The sequence below is a fragment of the Larus michahellis genome, unplaced genomic scaffold (assembly GCF_964199755.1).
Source record: "Larus michahellis unplaced genomic scaffold, bLarMic1.1 SCAFFOLD_37, whole genome shotgun sequence".
Classification (NCBI taxonomy): domain Eukaryota; kingdom Metazoa; phylum Chordata; class Aves; order Charadriiformes; family Laridae; genus Larus; species Larus michahellis.
In genome coordinates this window covers 1336945-1347809 of record NW_027436216.1, presented here as the reverse complement: position 1 = coordinate 1347809, position 10865 = coordinate 1336945, and positions in this window count along the sequence as shown.

Sequence of the window (10865 nt, the reverse complement as noted above, 5' to 3'; positions counted from 1 at the left end):
GTTTTGAGGACAACTCAATGGACAGTGTAGGGAGAAAACCTCCTGGCTCCTTGAATGCCGTTTCTGGAGACACTGCGATCAATGTGGGAGATATGTCAAGATGTGTGTTTGTTTTGAGGACGGCTCTCTGGAGAGTCTTAGCAAAGAGGTCACAGGGATAATCAGAGCAATTCTCAGAGACACTGAGAACAAGCTCCGCAATTCCCTCCTGGCACTTTCCCTGTAGGAGATACCGCAAGACGTTTCTGTATATTGGGCACAGCGCTCTGCACGGTGTTAGCAGAGACTTTCCCGGGACAGTGAAACCCTATGTCAGAGACACTGAGAAGAAGCCCCAATGTTCCCTCCAGGCACTTTCAGTGTGGCTGCCTTCTGCACGTGGTTCCTGGTTTCACTGCGGCTCTGAAGAGAATGTTAGCCAAGAGGTAACCGGGACAGTGAAAACAGTACTCAAAGACAGGGAGAGCAAGCTCTCTCTTGGCACTTTGGATGTGGGACATACAGCGAGATGTTTGCTGCTTTTGCGTTTGGCTGTTGGGAGATTTACAGCACAAAGATATCTAGTTGATTTGAAGCAGTTCCGAGAAAGTCTAAACATAATCCCCACTTCTCCCTCCTGGCACTTTCCATGTGGGAGATATAGCAGGATGTATATTGGTTTTGAGGACAACTCAATGGACAGTGTAGGGAGAAAAGGTCCTGGCTCCTTGAATGCCGTTTCTGGAGACACTGCGATCAATGTGGGAGATATGTCAAGATGTGTGTTGGTTTTGAGGACGGCTCTCTGGAGAGTCTTAGCAAAGAGGTCACACAGATAATCAGAGCAATTCTCAGAGACACTGAGAACAAGCTCCACAATTCCCTCCTGGCACTTTCCCTGTAGGAGATACCGCAAGACGTTTCTGTATATTGGGCACAGCGCTCTGCACGGTGTTAGCAGAGACTTTCCCGGCACAGTGAAACCCTATGTCAGAGACACTGAGAAGAAGCCCCAATGTTCCCTCCAGGCACTTTCAGTGTGGGTGCCTTCTCCACGTGGTTCCTGGTTTCACTGCAGCTCTGAAGAGAATGTTAGCCAAGAGGTAACCGGGACAGTGAAAACAGTACTCAAAGACAGGGAGAGCAAGCTCTCTCTTGGCACTTTGGATGTGGGACATACAGCGAGATGTTTGCTGCTTTTGCGTTTGGCTGTTGGGAGATTTACAGCACAAAGATATCTAGTTGATTTGAAGCAGTTCCGAGAAAGTCTAAACATAATCCCCACTTCTCCCTCCTGGCACTTTCCATGTGGGAGATATAGCAGGATGTATATTGGTTTTGAGGACAACTCAATGGACAGTGTAGGGAGAAAAGGTCCTGGCTCCTTGAATGCCGTTTCTGGAGACACTGCGATCAATGTGGGAGATATGTCAAGATGTGTGTTGGTTTTGAGGACGGCTCTCTGGAGAGTCTTAGCAAAGAGGTCACACAGATAATCAGAGCAATTCTCAGAGACACTGAGAACAAGCTCCACAATTCCCTCCTGGCACTTTCCCTGTAGGAGATACCGCAAGACGTTTCTGTACATTGGGCACAGCGCTCTGCACGGTGTTAGCAGAGACTTTCCCGGCACAGTGAAACCCTATGTCAGAGACACTGAGAAGAAGCCCCAGTGTTCCCTCCAGGCACTTTCAGTGTGGCTGCCTTCTCCACGTGGTTCCTGGTTTCACTGCGGCTCTGAAGAGAATGTTAGCCAAGAGGTAACCGGGACAGTGAAAACAGTACTCAAAGACAGGGAGAGCAAGCTCTCTCTTGGCACTTTGGATGTGGGACATACAGCGAGATGTTTGCTGCTTTTGCGTTTGGCTGTTGGGAGATTTACAGCACAAAGATATCTAGTTGATTTGAAGCAGTTCCGAGAAAGTCTAAACATAATCCCCACTTCTCCCTCCTGGCACTTTCCATGTGGGAGATATAGCAGGATGTATATTGGTTTTGAGGACAACTCAATGGACAGTGTAGGGAGAAAAGGTCCTGGCTCCCTGAATGCCGTTTCTGGAGACACTGCGATCAATGTGGGAGATATGTCAAGATGTGTGTTTGTTTTGAGGACGGCTCTCTGGAGAGTCTTAGCAAAGAGGTCACACAGATAATCAGAGTAATTCTCAGAGACACTGAGAACAAGCTCCGCAATTCCCTCCTGGCACTTTCCCTGTAGGAGATACCGCAAGACGTTTCTGTACATTGGGCACAGCGCTCTGCACGGTGTTAGCAGAGACTTTCCCGGCACAGTGAAACCCTATGTCAGAGACACTGAGAAGAAGCCCCAATGTTCCCTCCAGGCACTTTCAGTGTGGCTGCCTTCTGCACGTGGTTCCTGGTTTCACTGCGGCTCTGAAGAGAATGTTAGCCAAGAGGTAACCGGGACAGTGAAAACAGTACTCAAAGACAGGGAGAGCAAGCTCTCTCTTGGCACTTTGGATGTGGGACATACAGCGAGATGTTTGCTGCTTTTGCGTTTGGCTGTTGGGAGATTTACAGCACAAAGATATCTAGTTGATTTGAAGCAGTTCCGAGAAAGTCTAAACATAATCCCCACTTCTCCCTCCTGGCACTTTCCATGTGGGAGATATAGCAGGATGTATATTGGTTTTGAGGACAACTCAATGGACAGTGTAGGGAGAAAACCTCCTGGCTCCTTGAATGCCGTTTCTGGAGACACTGCGATCAATGTGGGAGATATGTCAAGATGTGTGTTGGTTTTGAGGACGGCTCTCTGGAGAGTCTTAGCAAAGAGGTCACACAGATAATCAGAGCAATTCTCAGAGACACTGAGAACAAGCTCCACAATTCCCTCCTGGCACTTTCCCTGTAGGAGATACCGCAAGACGTTTCTGTACATTGGGCACAGCGCTCTGCACGGTGTTAGCAGAGACTTTCCCGGCACAGTGAAACCCTATGTCAGAGACACTGAGAAGAAGCCCCAATGTTCCCTCCAGGCACTTTCAGTGTGGCTGCCTTCTCCACGTGGTTCCTGGTTTCACTGCGGCTCTGAAGAGAATGTTAGCAAAGAGGTAACCGGGACAGTGAAAACAGTACTCAAAGACAGGGAGAGCAAGCTCTCTCTTGGCACTTTGGATGTGGGACATACAGCGAGATGTTTGCTGCTTTTGCGTTTGGCTCTTGGGAGATTTACAGCACAAAGATATCTAGTTGATTTGAAGCAGTTCCGAGAAAGTCTAAACATAATCCCCACTTCTCCCTCCTGGCACTTTCCATGTGGGAGATATAGCAGGATGTATATTGGTTTTGAGGACAACTCAATGGACAGTGTAGGGAGAAAAGGTCCTGGCTCCTTGAATGCCGTTTCTGGAGACACTGCGATCAATGTGGGAGATATGTCAAGATGTGTGTTTGTTTTGAGGACGGCTCTCTGGAGAGTCTTAGCAAAGAGGTCACACAGATAATCAGAGTAATTCTCAGAGACACTGAGAACAAGCTCCGCAATTCCCTCCTGGCACTTTCCCTGTAGGAGATACCGCAAGATGTTTCTGTACATTGGGCACAGCGCTCTGCACGGTGTTAGCAGAGACTTTCCCGGCACAGTGAAACCCTATGTCAGAGACACTGAGAAGAAGCCCCAGTGTTCCCTCCAGGCACTTTCAGTGTGGCTGCCTTCTCCACGTGGTTCCTGGTTTCACTGCGGCTCTGAAGAGAATGTTAGCAAAGAGGTAACCGGGACAGTGAAAACAGTACTCAAAGACAGGGAGAGCAAGCTCTCTCTTGGCACTTTGGATGTGGGACATACAGCGAGATGTTTGCTGCTTTTGCATTTGGCTGTTGGGAGATTTACAGCACAAAGATATCTAGTTGATTTGAAGCAGTTCCGAGAAAGTCTAAACATAATCCCCACTTCTCCCTCCTGGCACTTTCCATGTGGGAGATATAGCAGGATGTATATTGGTTTTGAGGACAACTCAATGGACAGTGTAGGGAGAAAAGGTCCTGGCTCCTTGAATGCCGTTTCTGGAGACACTGCGATCAATGTGGGAGATATGTCAAGATGTGTGTTTGTTTTGAGGACGGCTCTCTGGAGAGTCTTAGCAAAGAGGTCACACAGATAATCAGAGCAATTCTCAGAGACACTGAGAACAAGCTCTGCAATTCCCTCCTGGCACTTTCCCTGTAGGAGATACCGCAAGACGTTTCTGTACATTGGGCACAGCGCTCTGCACGGTGTTAGCAGAGACTTTCCCGGGACAGTGAAACCCTATGTCAGAGACACTGAGAAGAAGCCCCAATGTTCCCTCCAGGCACTTTCAGTGTGGCTGCCTTCTGCACGTGGTTCCTGGTTTCACTGCGGCTCTGAAGAGAATGTTAGCCAAGAGGTAACCGGGACAGTGAAAACAGTACTCAAAGACAGGGAGAGCAAGCTCTCTCTTGGCACTTTGGATGTGGGACATACAGCGAGATGTTTGCTGCTTTTGCGTTTGGCTGTTGGGAGATTTACAGCACAAAGATATCTAGTTGATTTGAAGCAGTTCCGAGAAAGTCTAAACATAATCCCCACTTCTCCCTCCTGGCACTTTCCATGTGGGAGATATAGCAGGATGTATATTGGTTTTGAGGACAACTCAATGGACAGTGTAGAGAGAAAAGGTCCTGGCTCCTTGAATGCCGTTTCTGGAGACACTGCGATCAATGTGGGAGATATGTCAAGATGTGTGTTGGTTTTGAGGACGGCTCTCTGGAGAGTCTTAGCAAAGAGGTCACACAGATAATCAGAGCAATTCTCAGAGACACTGAGAACAAGCTCCGCAATTCCCTCCTGGCACTTTCCCTGTAGGAGATACCGCAAGACGTTTCTGTATATTGGGCACAGCGCTCTGCACGGTGTTAGCAGAGACTTTCCCGGGACAGTGAAACCCTATGTCAGAGACACTGAGAAGAAGCCCCAGTGTTCCCTCCAGGCACTTTCAGTGTGGGTGCTTTCTCCACGTGGTTCCTGGTTTCACTGCAGCTCTGAAGAGAATGTTAGCAAAGAGGTAACCGGGACAGTGAAAACAGTACTCAAAGACAGGGAGAGCAAGCTCTCTCTTGGCACTTTGGATGTGGGACATACAGCGAGATGTTTGCTGCTTTTGCGTTTGGCTGTTGGGAGATTTACAGCACAAAGATATCTAGTTGATTTGAAGCAGTTCCGAGAAAGTCTAAACATAATCCCCACTTCTCCCTCCTGGCACTTTCCATGTGGGAGATATAGCAGGATGTATATTGGTTTTGAGGACAACTCAATGGACAGTGTAGGGAGAAAAGGTCCTGGCTCCTTGAATGCCGTTTCTGGAGACACTGCGATCAATGTGGGAGATATGTCAAGATGTGTGTTTGTTTTGAGGACGGCTCTCTGGAGAGTCTTAGCAAAGAGGTCACACAGATAATCAGAGCAATTCTCAGAGACACTGAGAACAAGCTCCGCAATTCCCTCCTGGCACTTTCCCTGTAGGAGATACCGCAAGACGTTTCTGTACATTGGGCACAGCGCTCTGCACGGTGTTAGCAGAGACTTTCCCGGGACAGTGAAACCCTATGTCAGAGACACTGAGAAGAAGCCCCAATGTTCCCTCCAGGCACTTTCAGTGTGGCTGCCTTCTGCACGTGGTTCCTGGTTTCACTGCGGCTCTGAAGAGAATGTTAGCCAAGAGGTAACCGGGACAGTGAAAACAGTACTCAAAGACAGGGAGAGCAAGCTCTCTCTTGGCACTTTGGATGTGGGACATACAGCGAGATGTTTGCTGCTTTTGCGTTTGGCTGTTGGGAGATTTACAGCACAAAGATATCTAGTTGATTTGAAGCAGTTCCGAGAAAGTCTAAACATAATCCCCACTTCTCCCTCCTGGCACTTTCCATGTGGGAGATATAGCAGGATGTATATTGGTTTTGAGGACAACTCAATGGACAGTGTAGGGAGAAAAGGTCCTGGCTCCTTGAATGCCGTTTCTGGAGACACTGCGATCAATGTGGGAGATATGTCAAGATGTGTGTTGGTTTTGAGGACGGCTCTCTGGGGAGTCTTAGCAAAGAGGTCACACAGATAATCAGAGCAATTCTCAGAGACACTGAGAACAAGCTCCGCAATTCCCTCCTGGCACTTTCCCTGTAGGAGATACCGCAAGACGTTTCTGTATATTGGGCACAGCGCTCTGCACGGTGTTAGCAGAGACTTTCCCGGGACAGTGAAACCCTATGTCAGAGACACTGAGAAGAAGCCCCAGTGTTCCCTCCAGGCACTTTCAGTGTGGGTGCTTTCTCCACGTGGTTCCTGGTTTCACTGCAGCTCTGAAGAGAATGTTAGCAAAGAGGTAACCGGGACAGTGAAAACAGTACTCAAAGACAGGGAGAGCAAGCTCTCTCTTGGCACTTTGGATGTGGGACATACAGCGAGATGTTTGCTGCTTTTGCGTTTGGCTGTTGGGAGATTTACAGCACAAAGATATCTAGTTGATTTGAAGCAGTTCCGAGAAAGTCTAAACATAATCCCCACTTCTCCCTCCTGGCACTTTCCATGTGGGAGATATAGCAGGATGTATATTGGTTTTGAGGACAACTCCATGGACAGTGTAGGGAGAAAAGGTCCTGGCTCCTTGAATGCCGTTTCTGGAGACACTGCGATCAATGTGGGAGATATGTCAAGATGTGTGTTTGTTTTGAGGACGGCTCTCTGGAGAGTCTTAGCAAAGAGGTCACACAGATAATCAGAGCAATTCTCAGAGACACTGAGAACAAGCTCCGCAATTCCCTCCTGGCACTTTCCCTGTAGGAGATACCGCAAGACGTTTCTGTATATTGGGCACAGCGCTCTGCACGGTGTTAGCAGAGACTTTCCCGGGACAGTGAAACCCTATGTCAGAGACACTGAGAAGAAGCCCCAATGTTCCCTCCAGGCACTTTCAGTGTGGGTGCCTTCTCCACGTGGTTCCTGGTTTCACTGCAGCTCTGAAGAGAATGTTAGCCAAGAGGTAACCGGGACAGTGAAAACAGTACTCAAAGACAGGGAGAGCAAGCTCTCTCTTGGCACTTTGGATGTGGGACATACAGCGAGATGTTTGCTGCTTTTGCGTTTGGCTGTTGGGAGATTTACAGCACAAAGATATCTAGTTGATTTGAAGCAGTTCCGAGAAAGTCTAAACATAATCCCCACTTCTCCCTCCTGGCACTTTCCATGTGGGAGATATAGCAGGATGTATATTGGTTTTGAGGACAACTCAATGGACAGTGTAGGGAGAAAAGGTCCTGGCTCCTTGAATGCCGTTTCTGGAGACACTGCGATCAATGTGGGAGATATGTCAAGATGTGTGTTTGTTTTGAGGACGGCTCTCTGGAGAGTCTTAGCAAAGAGGTCACACAGATAATCAGAGCAATTCTCAGAGACACTGAGAACAAGCTCCGCAATTCCCTCCTGGCACTTTCCCTGTAGGAGATACCGCAAGACGTTTCTGTATATTGGGCACAGCGCTCTGCACGGTGTTAGCAGAGACTTTCCCGGCACAGTGAAACCCTATGTCAGAGACACTGAGAAGAAGCCCCAATGTTCCCTCCAGGCACTTTCAGTGTGGGTGCTTTCTCCACGTGGTTCCTGGTTTCACTGCAGCTCTGAAGAGAATGTTAGCAAAGAGGTAACCGGGACAGTGAAAACAGTACTCAAAGACAGGGAGAGCAAGCTCTCTCTTGGCACTTTGGATGTGGGACATACAGCGAGATGTTTGCTGCTTTTGCGTTTGGCTGTTGGGAGATTTACAGCACAAAGATATCTAGTTGATTTGAAGCAGTTCCGAGAAAGTCTAAACATAATCCCCACTTCTCCCTCCTGGCACTTTCCATGTGGGAGATATAGCAGGATGTATATTGGTTTTGAGGACAACTCAATGGACAGTGTAGGGAGAAAAGGTCCTGGCTCCTTGAATGCCGTTTCTGGAGACACTGCGATCAATGTGGGAGATATGTCAAGATGTGTGTTTGTTTTGAGGACGGCTCTCTGGAGAGTCTTAGCAAAGAGGTCACACAGATAATCAGAGCAATTCTCAGAGACACTGAGAACAAGCTCCGCAATTCCCTCCTGGCACTTTCCCTGTAGGAGATACCGCAAGACGTTTCTGTACATTGGGCACAGCGCTCTGCACGGTGTTAGCAGAGACTTTCCCGGGACAGTGAAACCCTATGTCAGAGACACTGAGAAGAAGCCCCAATGTTCCCTCCAGGCACTTTCAGTGTGGGTGCCTTCTCCACGTGGTTCCTGGTTTCACTGCAGCTCTGAAGAGAATGTTAGCAAAGAGGTAACCGGGACAGTGAAAACAGTACTCAAAGACAGGGAGAGCAAGCTCTCTCTTGGCACTTTGGATGTGGGACATACAGCGAGATGTTTGCTGCTTTTGCGTTTGGCTGTTGGGAGATTTACAGCACAAAGATATCTAGTTGATTTGAAGCAGTTCCGAGAAAGTCTAAACATAATCCCCACTTCTCCCTCCTGGCACTTTCCATGTGGGAGATATAGCAGGATGTATATTGGTTTTGAGGACAACTCCATGGACAGTGTAGGGAGAAAAGGTCCTGGCTCCTTGAATGCCGTTTCTGGAGACACTGCGATCAATGTGGGAGATATGTCAAGATGTGTGTTTGTTTTGAGGACGGCTCTCTGGAGAGTCTTAGCAAAGAGGTCACACAGATAATCAGAGCAATTCTCAGAGACACTGAGAACAAGCTCCGCAATTCCCTCCTGGCACTTTCCCTGTAGGAGATACCGCAAGACGTTTCTGTATATTGGGCACAGCGCTCTGCACGGTGTTAGCAGAGACTTTCCCGGGACAGTGAAACCCTATGTCAGAGACACTGAGAAGAAGCCCCAATGTTCCCTCCAGGCACTTTCAGTGTGGGTGCCTTCTCCACGTGGTTCCTGGTTTCACTGCAGCTCTGAAGAGAATGTTAGCAAAGAGGTAACCGGGACAGTGAAAACAGTACTCAAAGACAGGGAGAGCAAGCTCTCTCTTGGCACTTTGGATGTGGGACATACAGCGAGATGTTTGCTGCTTTTGCGTTTGGCTGTTGGGAGATTTACAGCACAAAGATATCTAGTTGATTTGAAGCAGTTCCGAGAAAGTCTAAACATAATCCCCACTTCTCCCTCCTGGCACTTTCCATGTGGGAGATATAGCAGGATGTATATTGGTTTTGAGGACAACTCCATGGACAGTGTAGGGAGAAAAGGTCCTGGCTCCTTGAATGCCGTTTCTGGAGACACTGCGATCAATGTGGGAGATATGTCAAGATGTGTGTTTGTTTTGAGGACGGCTCTCTGGAGAGTCTTAGCAAAGAGGTCACACAGATAATCAGAGCAATTCTCAGAGACACTGAGAACAAGCTCCGCAATTCCCTCCTGGCACTTTCCCTGTAGGAGATACCGCAAGACGTTTCTGTATATTGGGCACAGCGCTCTGCACGGTGTTAGCAGAGACTTTCCCGGGACAGTGAAACCCTATGTCAGAGACACTGAGAAGAAGCCCCAATGTTCCCTCCAGGCACTTTCAGTGTGGGTGCCTTCTCCACGTGGTTCCTGGTTTCACTGCAGCTCTGAAGAGAATGTTAGCAAAGAGGTAACCGGAACAGTGAAAACAGTACTCAAAGACAGGGAGAGCAAGCTCTCTCTTGGCACTTTGGATGTGGGACATACAGCGAGATGTTTGCTGCTTTTGCGTTTGGCTGTTGGGAGATTTACAGCACAAAGATATCTAGTTGATTTGAAGCAGTTCCGAGAAAGTCTAAACATAATCCCCACTTCTCCCTCCTGGCACTTTCCATGTGGGAGATATAGCAGGATGTATATTGGTTTTGAGGACAACTCAATGGACAGTGTAGGGAGAAAAGGTCCTGGCTCCTTGAATGCCGTTTCTGGAGACACTGCGATCAATGTGGGAGATATGTCAAGATGTGTGTTTGTTTTGAGGACGGCTCTCTGGAGAGTCTTAGCAAAGAGGTCACAGGGATAATCAGAGCAATTCTCAGAGACACTGAGAACAAGCTCCGCAATTCCCTCCTGGCACTTTCCCTGTAGGAGATACCGCAAGACGTTTCTGTATATTGGGCACAGCGCTCTGCACGGTGTTAGCAGAGACTTTCCCGGCACAGTGAAACCCTATGTCAGAGACACTGAGAAGAAGCCCCAATGTTCCCTCCAGGCACTTTCAGTGTGGGTGCTTTCTCCACGTGGTTCCTGGTTTCACTGCAGCTCTGAAGAGAATGTTAGCCAAGAGGTAACCGGGACAGTGAAAACAGTACTCAAAGACAGGGAGAGCAAGCTCTCTCTTGGCACTTTGGATGTGGGACATACAGCGAGATGTTTGCTGCTTTTGCGTTTGGCTGTTGGGAGATTTACAGCACAAAGATATCTAGTTGATTTGAAGCAGTTCCGAGAAAGTCTAAACATAATCCCCACTTCTCCCTCCTGGCACTTTCCATGTGGGAGATATAGCAGGATGTATATTGGTTTTGAGGACAACTCAATGGACAGTGTAGGGAGAAAAGGTCCTGGCTCCTTGAATGCCGTTTCTGGAGACACTGCGATCAATGTGGGAGATATGTCAAGATGTGTGTTTGTTTTGAGGACGGCTCTCTGGAGAGTCTTAGCAAAGAGGTCACACAGATAATCAGAGCAATTCTCAGAGACACTGAGAACAAGCTCCGCAATTCCCTCCTGGCACTTTCCCTGTAGGAGATACCGCAAGACGTTTCTGTACATTGGGCACAGCGCTCTGCACGGTGTTAGCAGAGACTTTCCCGGGACAGTGAAACCCTATGTCAGAGACACTGAGAAGAAGCCCCAATGTTCCCTCCAGGCA